A 12,170-nucleotide genomic window follows, 5' to 3' on the forward strand; every position below is an offset into this window, starting at 1 on the left:
TCACTGAACTATGATTACTGTGATAGAAAATATCACAGTAATCATAGTAATACAGTGAAAATGAATGTATAAAGTACAAAAAGTGACAAACATACAAAAAAATAAAACACACACTTTTTATTATAGTAATAATTGCAGTTTACTCCCAAATTACCCCTAACCCCCCCCCCCCCCAGATTACCCGTAACCACCCCAGGTTGTCCGTAATCACGTCAGATTGCACGTAACCCCCCCAGATTACCCTTAACCACCGCACGTTGCCCATAACCACCGCACGTTGCCCATAACCACCGCACGTTGCCCGTAACCACCGCATGTTGCCAGTGACCCCCTCCAGATTGTCCGTAATCACCCCAGATTGCCTGTAACCACCCCAAATTACATGAACCCACCCCAGATTACCTATAAGCACTTCAGTCTATCCGTAACAATTCTAGATTGTCTGTAACCCCCCCAGGTTGCCTGTAACCACCGCAGGTTGCGCATAACCACCCCAGGTTGCCCGTAATCATGCCAGATTACATGTAACCCCCCCAGATTGCACGCAACCACCGCAGGTTGCCTCTGACCACCGCAGGTTGCCTCTGACCACCGCACGTCGTCTCTGACCACCGCACGTCGCCTATGACCACCGCACGTCGCCTATGACCACCGCACGTCGCCTATGACCACCGCACGTCGCCTATGACCACCGCACCTTGCCTATGACCACCACACCTTGCCTCTGACCACCGCACCTTGCCTCTGACCACCGCACCTTGCCTCTGACCACCGCACCTTGCCTCTGACCACCGCACCTTGCCTCTAACCACCCCAAATTGCCAGTGACCCCCTCTAGATTGCCCGTAAACCACGCCAGATTACAGGTACCCACCTCAGATTACCTATTAGCACTTCAGTTTATCCGTAACCACAGCAGGTTGCCTGTAACCACCCCAGATTGTCTGTAACCACCCCAGATTGTACGTAACCACCCCAGATTGTCCGTAACCACCCCAGATTGTCCGTAACCACCCCACGTTGCCTCTAACCACAGCAGGTTGCCTGTAACCATACCAGATTGTCTGTAACCACAGCTGGTTGTCCTTATTCACACCACGTCGCCCGTAATCACCCCAGGTTGCCTCTAATCACCCCAGGTTGCCTGTAACCCCCCCAGGTTGCCGTAACCACAGCAGGTTGCCCGTGACCACCCCATATTACCGTAACCACCCCAGATTACCCGTAACCACCCCAGACTGTCCGTAACCACCCCACATTACCTGTAATCTAATTTTTTTATTTTATTTTAGTAACTGCGCTATTCTAATAACTATTACTAGCTGCGGTTTTGCTCCAGCAAATTGGCGCTCCTTCCCTTCTGAGCCCTGCTGTGTGCCCATACAGTGGTTTATGCCCACATATGGGGTACCGTAGTACTCAAGAGAACCTGCGTTACACATTTTGGGGTGCTTTTTCTCTCATGTTCCTTTTGAAAATGAGAAACTTTAATCTAAACGTATATATTATTAGAAAATTTTAATTTTTCATTTTTACGGCCTAATGGTGAATAATTTCCTCCAGCCCCTGTAGGGTTAAAATGCTCATTATACCCCTAGATTAATTCTTTAAGGTGTCTAGTTTCCAAAATGGGGTCACTTATGGGGGTTTCGAGTATACAAACCTCCTAAATCAACTTAAAATAGAACTGGTCCCTAAAAAAATAAGTTTTGGAAACTTTCACGAAAATGTGGTAATTTGCTGATAAATTTCTAAGCCCCATAACACCCTAAAAAAGTAAAATATGTTTATGAAATGAAGCCAGAATAAAGAGGACATATCGGTAATGTGACTTAGTAACTAATTTATGTGATACGACTTTCTTTTTTTAGAAGCAGAGAATTTCAAAGTTCATAAAATGCGAATTTTTTCAATTTTTCATGATATTTTGATGTTTTTCACAAAACACACACAAAGTAGTGACCAAATTTTGCCACTAATATAAAGTGCCATATGTGACGAAAAAACAATCTCAGAATCGCTAGCATACGTTAAAGCATCACTGAGCTATAAGCGCATAAAGTGAGACAGGTCAGATTTTGGTCTTTTAGGTGCAAATAGGCTTGGTCTTGAAGGGGTTAAATGTCTTTTGTGTATATGTTGATTTTATGGGATTTTGGTGATTATGAATTAATAAAGTATTGGTGATTTTTGTAAATAAAATTTATTTTTTTGGTATTTATTGTCGGATTAAGAGTTGTTTTGTGGTTTAATTGTATAGAGGTACCCTTAGATCATGGGTCTCCAAACTGCGGCCCTCCAGCTCTTGCGAAACCACAACTCCCATCATGCCTGGACAGCTAAAGCTTTGGATTTGGCTGTCCAGGCATGATGGGAAATGTAGTTTTGCAACAGCTGGAGGGCCGCAGTTTAGAAACCCATGCCTTAGATCATTAATTATTGTATGGAGAGATCCTAATAATTATAGGTTTGGCACTAATGGGAACTTCCTACAAGTTAAGAGGAAAGCAGGGCGCGCTTAGCAGTAGTTAACAGTAGCAGCAGATCAGCAGGAGATAGGTACATTTTCTGTATCCACCCTGTGCATTTTTGAAGATAAAAATAATTCTCCAGATAACCCCTTTAACTGGTTCAACAGAGATCTTCTATGAAAAGCAAACTAATTCTTGGTTAATCCCAAAGAATTTATTTGGAGGTCACAAACTCATTTACTAAGAATACTACTAAACACTAAATCACAAATCATCTACTAAGGGTAGAGCATAGCAAAGTCAAATGTAAACATATTATATGAGCAAACATAGAGCAGTATGAAGAACCTAGAAACAATTACATGTTGATGACAAATGTATACTCACACAGAATCCTGTTAATCCCAGAAGAGTTCCATTCGTCTTGCACAAAACCAGACCTGTGATGTTGCACACAAGATGACTTGGGACAAGCAGCTTAACAAATATTCTCAGCTTGGAAGCCTTTTTTGTCAAATGCGTCATTCTTGCTCCCAGGTCATCGTCTACCTTTCCTGCTATGTGGTCTGATATAGGCCTGCAAAGGGAGAAAAAAGTAATAGGAATAAAATGAAACATTGTCAGTGAATGCACTGCATTCTTTGCCCTGTGATAAAAGGTCTACTTCAAAGGCAGATATTAACATTGAATACTGTACATAAAGGGGTTATCCAATACATAAAGGGGTCATCCAGTGTTAGAAAAACATGGCCAATTTCTTCGAGAAACAACACGACTCTTGTCTCTAGTTTGGGTGGGCTTTTACAATATCATTGAAGACATTAAACCGTAAAGGGCATGTGCAACCTAAATTTTCTTTTACTGATTAGAGTCATGTTCTTTTATTCTAATCTGTTTTTATATTCTGACTGTAATTTTTTTTTTATTTCACTTTTTGTACTGTTATGGGGCAGCCATCTTGCGTGGGCTGTTATTAACTGTATTTAGTGACATGCTTTGCTCATGCTCATGGACATAGACAATAATAGACAGAGTCTGACCCCTTTAGATGAATGTGAAACATCACTGAGCGTACTCTGCAACCTTTGAGAAGGGTCATTCCACAAGGAGCTGCTATTGTCTCCTCTATCTACTGATGTCGCATGTTGCTGCAATCCTATACCGATCACTGTACAGCAGCCTCCTCTTACGACCACAGACACACCACAGATATAAATTATAGCAGGAAATTTATTAAGAATATATTTACTTAAAACAGCATTTTTTCGTTTACGTTTAGCTATTATAAATGAAAAATAGCAAAATTAGAACAAATATGTGCTGTTTTAATTAAATATAGACTATTAAAGGGAACGGTATTAATGTCGGGATACCGCTAATACCACTAAATAACGCTCCCTGCAACAGTTTATATTTAATTAATTAAAACAGCTAATTTTCGTTCTAATTTTGCCATTTTTTGTTCACAATAGCAAAATTAGCAAACTTTTGCTGTTTTAATTAAGTATACTTTTAATTAATTTCCTGCTATAATGGAATAGATGGAAAGGGGGTCCCGTCTATTCCATTATAGCCCCCAGTAGGCTGTGGAAAAGCACAATGGCCTAAGGCTATGATCACACTTTGTATGAAATGGCTAACCCTAACCCCCCCCCCCCAATTATTACCCCAGTACCTAATGCCACCAGGGGTACTGGGAAGAGCCAGGTGCAAGTAGTCCCAAAGTATCAAAATTGGCGCTCCTGGACTGGGCGGTAGCAGGCAGTGGTGTAGCTACCATAGAGGCAGGGAAGGCGGTTGCTATGGGGTCCGTGGAGGGAGGGGGCCCAGGGAAGATAAAAGCCTCCTGTGTACTTTTGCTTTACCCCTTATTTACTGCAGTGTGTAAGTGACCCAGTGTTTTCTAACATGCTGCAAAACAAAGAAAGGGTTAATACAGAAGACAATTAGCTCTCTGCCTGACTACTCTGATAACCTCTGACTTCTGTTCTCTGAGTTCCTGCAGAGGTCAGGGGTTATCAGTGCAGGAATAGAAGGAGAGAGCTAATTGTCTTCTGTATTAACCCTTTTTTGTGTTGCAGCATGTAAGAGATCACTGGATCACTTACACACTGCAGTAAATAAAGGGTTAAGCAAAAGGTAGTCTGTTCCTGCACCTATGTATATACCCATAGGATTCTGCCTCTGGCCACAAGAGAGGGTTTTTTTTGGCCACATCACCGAGTATGTGTGTGTGTGTATATATATATATATATATATATATATATATATATATATATATATATATATATAGTAGTGTGTAGGGGAGGGGGGAGGGGGGGGGGCATACAGTTTTTTTGCTATGAGGCCCCATGAATCCTAGCTACGCCCTTGGTAGCAGGCTAGTATTATTAGACTGGGGAGGGCTAAAATAAATTGCCCTTCACACCCTGGTACTACTAGGCTGCTGCCGTTTGGTTTTTAAACCGGCTGGTTATGAAAACAGGGGCGGGGGGAGTTGGTCCTATGCATTTTTTTTATTATTTATTATTTATTTAAGCCAAGTCCTCTGTCCCTCTTTGCCCCTTACATGTCCCTCTTTTTGACCTAGGAATTAGATTTGCATTAATAAACTTTTTATGTTGCTGTAGAAAGTGTCTGGTTTCTTACTGTATAATAAACCCAAACTTGTACATTATTCTATCATGTGGTGCAAGTTGGATGCTAAAAATTGTTATATCCTAATGAATCAATGTGAAGTTATGGCTCCTTCCACATATCATTGCACACATGCAGCTCATATGACCCCATACACACATCTGTAGGCGTTACAGATATGTGGCCCAGAGCACTGTTTCCAGCCATATAAGTAATCACCATGAGCATTACTCCTATGGCCCAAAAATATACTTTGTAAGTCTTACCTATGTAGGCATGGGGGCTAACTAGTCATGGCTGTTGTTAAAACTCTTCGTTAATCACACCTTCCTGGAAGCATTGGTGTATAGGAGCCAGTAGCGTCACAGAGGGGCCATCCCTGAGTACTGATGCTCCCAGGAAGATGTGATAAGCAAAGAATTTTCCCGCCAGCTATGACTAGTTAGCAGCTGTAAACCACTGACATCCCTTTATAGGTAAGACTTACAAAGTATGTTTTTGGCTTTATAGCGATTACTTGTATGGCTGGAACCAGTGCCATTTAATCATATATCTATAGTTGTGTGGGACAATTTTGTAGTGATTGGATCCCGTTACCACATATCTACAATCTGATATACAGTAGCTGTGTTGGAGCTGTAATCTGGGGGTAAATCACATGTCTACAGCCTAATAACAGTTTTTTCCTGTGTTTGATTCCCTGGTTAAATAAAATGTAGTAATTTATATATTTTTTTTCTCATCATTGTAAAGAAACGGGATTTTAAAACTAATTTGGACTTGATTAGGAATTCTTTGAACTTTTAAAAATGATACAATGATAAGAAAAAAAAAAAAAAAAAAATAACTATATTTCATTTACATCAGGGCAGTCCTGGAATTATTGAACCCAGGAAAAAAAAATGTTGTTGGTCTCCAGACAAGTGATTTACTCCTAGGCCACTACTCCAACATAGCTATGCCTGATTGCAGTCTATGGCTGAAATAAACCCTATGAGACACTTGCTGAAAGCATGAGTGAGCAGGAGGAGAGCAGCAGAGATAATTCATGAAGGAGCGGGAGGAGAAAGCAGTGGTGAGGCATGCCAAAGTGTGGCACAAATGCTAAGCCACAACTCCTATTTGACCCTTAATTACAGTAGGAGACCTGATATTATGCATTATCCACCGGACAGTGGATTTCACAACAATCAGCACGGTAACAGCGCCAATGAAGGTATGTCTCTTACCTTCATCCTCAGCGCCCTGTGTGAACTAGGGAGCTATCAGCAGGTTAGATTTGTCTAGCCTGTTGATAGTTCCCCTTTAAGCAGACATGTCAGCAGCCTTTATGTTATTATGTAAATAAGACTCAAGTGTCTAGGGGGGTTTCCCCAGCACAGCCTATCCTCCTTTAGGCTGGATATCCCTCAGCCCTTGCCATGCTGGACACTTGAGTCTCATTTACATATTTACAAACAGGCTGCTGACAGGTTCCTTTTAACCCCTTAACAACCCATACCTCATATGTCATGGCGCCATAAGGGTCATTCAGAGAGGGGCCACGTCGCTACCCTGTTTTGAACCGCTGCGATCCTAGCTGCTTTCTGCAGCCCAGGCCGCAGCTATTAGCGGGCATGGCCGATCACCGCATCCGCTAATAAGGACATTTAAATGTAGCTGTCAGACATGGCAACTGCATTTAAATGCCCTGTGGTGCCCCTCAGTGGTCTAGTGGGGGAATCCATCACAATGCAATCGCGGAGGGGGGATCCCTTCTCCTTCCCCGGCCAGGCCTCAGCAGCAGACCAGAGTAATAGGGCACTGATCTAATGGATCAGTGCTCTATTAAGTATACTACACTGATCTATATGATAGATCAGTGTAGTTGTATTAGAAGTCCCCCAGGGGGACTTTGTAATTACTGTGTATGTAAAAAAAAAAGTTTTTTATTAATAAAAAAAAATCCCCTCACCTAATAGTTTTTATCACCCTCCTTTTCCCATTTAATAAATAAAAATAAATAAATAAACATATTTGGTATTGTCATATGCGTAATTGCCCGAACTGTTTAATTATCCCATTCCTGATCTTGCACGGTAAAAAGAGTAAGCTCAAAAAAAAATCCAAAATAAGGGCTCATATGGTTCTGTAGGTGAAAAAAATACAAGTGTTATGGCCTTTTAAACACAAGGAGAAAGAACAAAAATTTTTAAAATTAACATTGAATCAGAAAACATAGAAATCTGATTTTAAACTGCTTAAAAGCAATTGCATATTTAAAGTTAGAAATTACTATTTAAAATAGTGCAACTAATAAATGTATACCATATGAAAAAATACAATCTAGATTTACATAAGTCCCAAGTGTAATTTATTGAGTAAATTTGGTTACTGTCACAAAGGACTACCTTGTAATGGATAACAAACATCAATTTGGTTACTGTCACAAAGGACTACCTTGTAATGGATAACAGGACTGTAGTTCATGCAGACAGCCAATGTTTTGTACATGAAACTGCAACAGTCCGAGGGTTAAACTATTTTAATTATAGTTATACTTGAACATACAATACTCATTGGGACACTAGGCCATGTAGGCAAAACAATTGTTTTTTATTTAGTCTATCAGTACGGGTGCATTGCTTTTTGTCATTCATGACAAATACAGCATTTAAAAATATCTTATTTTTTACAGTTTGACATATATTAACTCTATGCAAAATCCCATGAAAGCAAATCAATTTCATGTTGAATAAAATGTCAACCTTGAATTGAAGAGCTTGACTTTCATTTTCCACATAAGGCAATCTCATGAATAACACAAGGATGAATGAAGTTAGAGGATTTTCAAGAGATTTGTTCCATACCTAGTCTGATGCATTCTCTAGATTAGAACAGCAAAAGAGAAGCCTGCCTCTGCACTGTTAGGGATTAGGGAGCCCATAAGCTTTCCTTTATCGGACCTAAGATGTTGTCTAGTGCTTCATAGCGTTGCATTGCTACACTGCTTTACTTAACTGGTAGTAAAAACTACTACATCGTTGCATTTATGTTGTCCTGCCTTGCAATACCTTGATAACAAAATGCTTGCAAAGCAGTAAAAGCATGAAGGATTTCACAAGATTAGTAATACTGGTGTTACAATGGACGTCAGTTTATTCTTTAAAAATAATTCGGTATACTCTCTCAATTCAAAAACCTAAGTATTCACCTTTTATGTTACGTAGTAAAATACTGCTTACACTCCCCCACTCCCGCACCCCGGTTTACACAGCTAGTCTTACAAAAAGACTAGATGCCAAATCTAGTGATGATAAAGAAAATATTAATTAAAAAAAATCATTGACTCTTTTCTTTTTAGTCTGAGGGTAGAAGAAAAGCATGGAAAAACTGCAAAAACACTGTCCCATGTGAACTACTGCCCCTTTAATATATGTATTAGACACCCAGTTATGATATTAAAGGGGTACGCCAGTGAAAATCTTTTCCTGTCCAACCAACTAGTTCCAGAAAGTAAAATAGATTTGTAATTCACTTCTATTTAAAAATCTCAAGTATTTCCATACTTATCAGCTGCTGTATGTCCTGCAGGAAATGTTGTTTTCTTTTCAGTCTGACACAGTGCTCTCTGATGACATCTCTGTCTATGCCAGGAACTGTCCAGAACAGGAGAGGTTTTCTATGGGCATTTGCTGCTGCTCTGGACAGTTCCTATCTCGGCCAGAGATGTCAGCAGAGAGCGCTGTGTCAGACTGAAAAGGAAGCAAACAACATTTCCTGTAGGACATACAGCAGCTGATAAGTATGGGAAGATTTTTCAATAGAAGTAAATTACAAATCTATATAAGTTTCTGAAACCAGTTAACTTGAAAGAAAAAAATATCGCTGGATAACCCCTTTTAATAAAGCTATATTTACATGAAAGGGGGAAAATGACTGCTAGTGCAGTTCCTGAGATACAGCACTGTGAAAGGGATAGCAGTACTGTCACTAACATAATACAATCATTTTATTTATTTATTTTTTATTTTATTTTTTTTTTGGGGGGGGGGGTCTCAGGGCCATTAGCCTTAAGTGGTGGGATGTTGTTTACAGACAATTGGCAGTCAGTGAACCATGAGCTCCTACACTAAATGACAAGGCAGGTTATAGAAGGATTCTTCGAAAAGCCAGTTTAATAATATCCTATGTAGCAGATTACCGAGAAATAACAGAGGAACTACTAAGCAACCTGGTGAGGCTTATTCTGATCAATTTGCTGAAAAGAAGCATCTTTCTTTTCATGCTACACATTGCCCTATGGGGGGAACAAGGCGCTGCTTGAAACATCCATCTTTCCTACATAGTTGTTCAATTTGGCTTTTGTTTTGAATGTTAAATTACACAATACTGCTGGTGAAGCAAAGAAGCTGAAAGTCTATGAAATCTATAAAAAAAACCTTGGAAATACAGTGGTACCTTGGTTTAAGAGTAACTTTGGTTAAGCGCGTTTTGCAAGAAGAGCTCACCGTTTTTCAAAATTGTAACTTGGTTTAAGAGCATTGCTTTGGTTTAAGAGCTCCCTGTACTAGATGGGAGTGGGGGAGGGGCAGGCTCTACATAGGGGGGTCTACAGCACTGTACTCTGACCCAAGAAGTCTCCCTCACCTCCCAAATCATAGCAGATCCACTTCAGGCTGGAGCTCACATCAGGGGACAGGACTGTGGAGGTAATCTCTCCTTAGCTGTAACCCCTCTCTCACCTGACAGAGAGTGCTGCATTTATGTGCCCACATATGTCCTGCTCATTCCTTCATACTCCCTGTAGTCTATTTCAGCCCTTGTGTTTTCCATCCTCTCCATTCCTGCTATAATGTGCCTGCACTTACACACAGCTATACTTACTGTAATACAATGTGTAGAAACATAATCGTTTCTACGTAGCAGCAGGCCTGTATTTAGAGTTCATGCTGCCCTAGGCACTTTGCACGCAGAGGCGCCAAAGTGCCTGGTATATACCCTGGCACTTGGGTGCCGCTCTGCTTGATGCCCGCTGTTCTCATCAAACAGACGTGATGGAGGAAGGAAGGAGGCCGGGGACGTCTTAGTTTGGGGACTGGTTCTGTCCAGTGTTGGACTGGGGCACCTGGAGCCAGGGTTGGACTGGGCCACCGGGGAGCCGGGGGATCCCCCGGTGGGCCCCACCCCCTCCTCCCTCTTGCAGGGCCCCACCCCCTCCTCCCTCTTGCAGGGCCCTTCCCCTGAGCCAGAGAGGGGCCTGCCGTTTGGAAGCTGCCTGGTATCGGGAGCTCAAGGGGCCCCCTGCTGGCTCCCACACCGCTGGGGTGAGTTCAGCACGGCATCAGGGCCCGTTCTTTCTATAATCATGGGCCCTCCCCTCCCCCCTGCTCACCTGGCTCCTTACATCAGCTCTGGGCCTCAGCGCTGCCCTCTTCCTGCCTGTCAGGAGAGCGGCAGCAGCAGCAGCAGGGCCTCCTCCATCCCCCTCCCCTCTGCAATCACGTGACTGTCTCCTGTTGCTGTGTGTGTGCAGTCGGTGCACAGGAGATGGGGAGAGGCTGCAGGCTGCCCGGCCTGGCTGGGAGAAGAGAAGATGGAGACAAGAAGACTGAAGCTTCCTGCCCTGCTGAACATGTGAGTGTGTGTGTATATACTTGTCTATCTGTCATCAGTGTGTGTCTGTACATGTGTCATGTGTTTATGCATGTGAGTGATATATATATATATATATATATATATATATATATATATATATATATATAGTGTGTTTTTCTATCATGTATATAGTGTATATTATGTAATGTCGTTCTATAGATGGTTTATATGTGTAATCTGCATGCTTTTGTATCTGTGTATCTATGTTGGTGAGTCTGTGTGTGTGTTAGTATGATTAGATGTATATATGTAAGGTGTGTTGTGTCTGCATGTTTGTGTATGTCTGCAGTATGTCTATTTGTGTATATATGTATACAGTGTGTATGTCTGCAGTATGTCTATTTGTGTATATATGTATACTGTATGTATGGCTGCAGTATGTCTATTTGTGTATATATGTATACTGTATGTATGGCTGCAGTATGTCTATTTGTGTATATATGTATACTGTATGTATGTCTACAGTATGTCTATTTGTGTATATATGTATACAGTGTGTATGTCTGCAGTATGTCTATTTGTGTATATATGTATACAGTGTGTATGTCTGCAGTATGTCTATTTGTGTATATATGTATACAGTGTGTATGTGCAGTATGTCTATTTGTGTATATATGTATACAGTGTGTATGTCTATTTGTATATATGTATACAGTGTGTATGTCTGCAGTATGTCTATTTGTGTATATATGTATACAGTGTGTATGTGCAGTATGTCTATTTGTGTATATATGTATACAGTGTGTATGTCTATTTGTATATATGTATACAGTGTGTATGTCTGCAGTATGTCTATTTGTGTATATATGTATACAGTGTGTATGTGCAGTATGTCTATTTGTGTATATATGTATACTGTGTGTATGTCTGCAGTATGTCTATTTGTGTATATATGTATACTGTGTGTATGTGATGAGAAGTTCACACTTTGGAGGTCCAGTTGTGCCAGAGATCCGTGAGGCTTGGGCTCTGATCAGCTGAGGATTCTCACATCACAGATGATAGGAGTTGTAGTAGATATAACAGTAAGACTTTAATCAATGGATGACGGGTTTCATCAGATGAGATCATCAGATCTATTGAGGATTCCCTTAGAAACGCCTCATCCATTGATTTAAATCTTACTGCTACGTCTACTACAACACCTATCATCTTTGATGTGAGAATCCTGAATGAGCTGATCAGCGCCCAAGCCTCACGGATCTCCTGCACAACTGGGACCTCCAGAGTGTGAACTTCTTCTTAAAGGGGTTGTCCGGCGCAAAACAATTATTCACAGAATAACACACATTACAAAGTTATACAACTTTGCGCTATACATACCTGTCACGTGCCGACCACGGTCTCCGATCCTCAGCAGTGACGTCTTCTTCGGGCGGCCGGCGGATCTTCCCGAGTGCCGGCCGCCCAATGCAGCGTCATCCG

The sequence above is a fragment of the Dendropsophus ebraccatus genome, chromosome 9 (assembly GCF_027789765.1).
Source record: "Dendropsophus ebraccatus isolate aDenEbr1 chromosome 9, aDenEbr1.pat, whole genome shotgun sequence".
NCBI classification, from domain to species: Eukaryota; Metazoa; Chordata; class Amphibia; order Anura; family Hylidae; genus Dendropsophus; species Dendropsophus ebraccatus.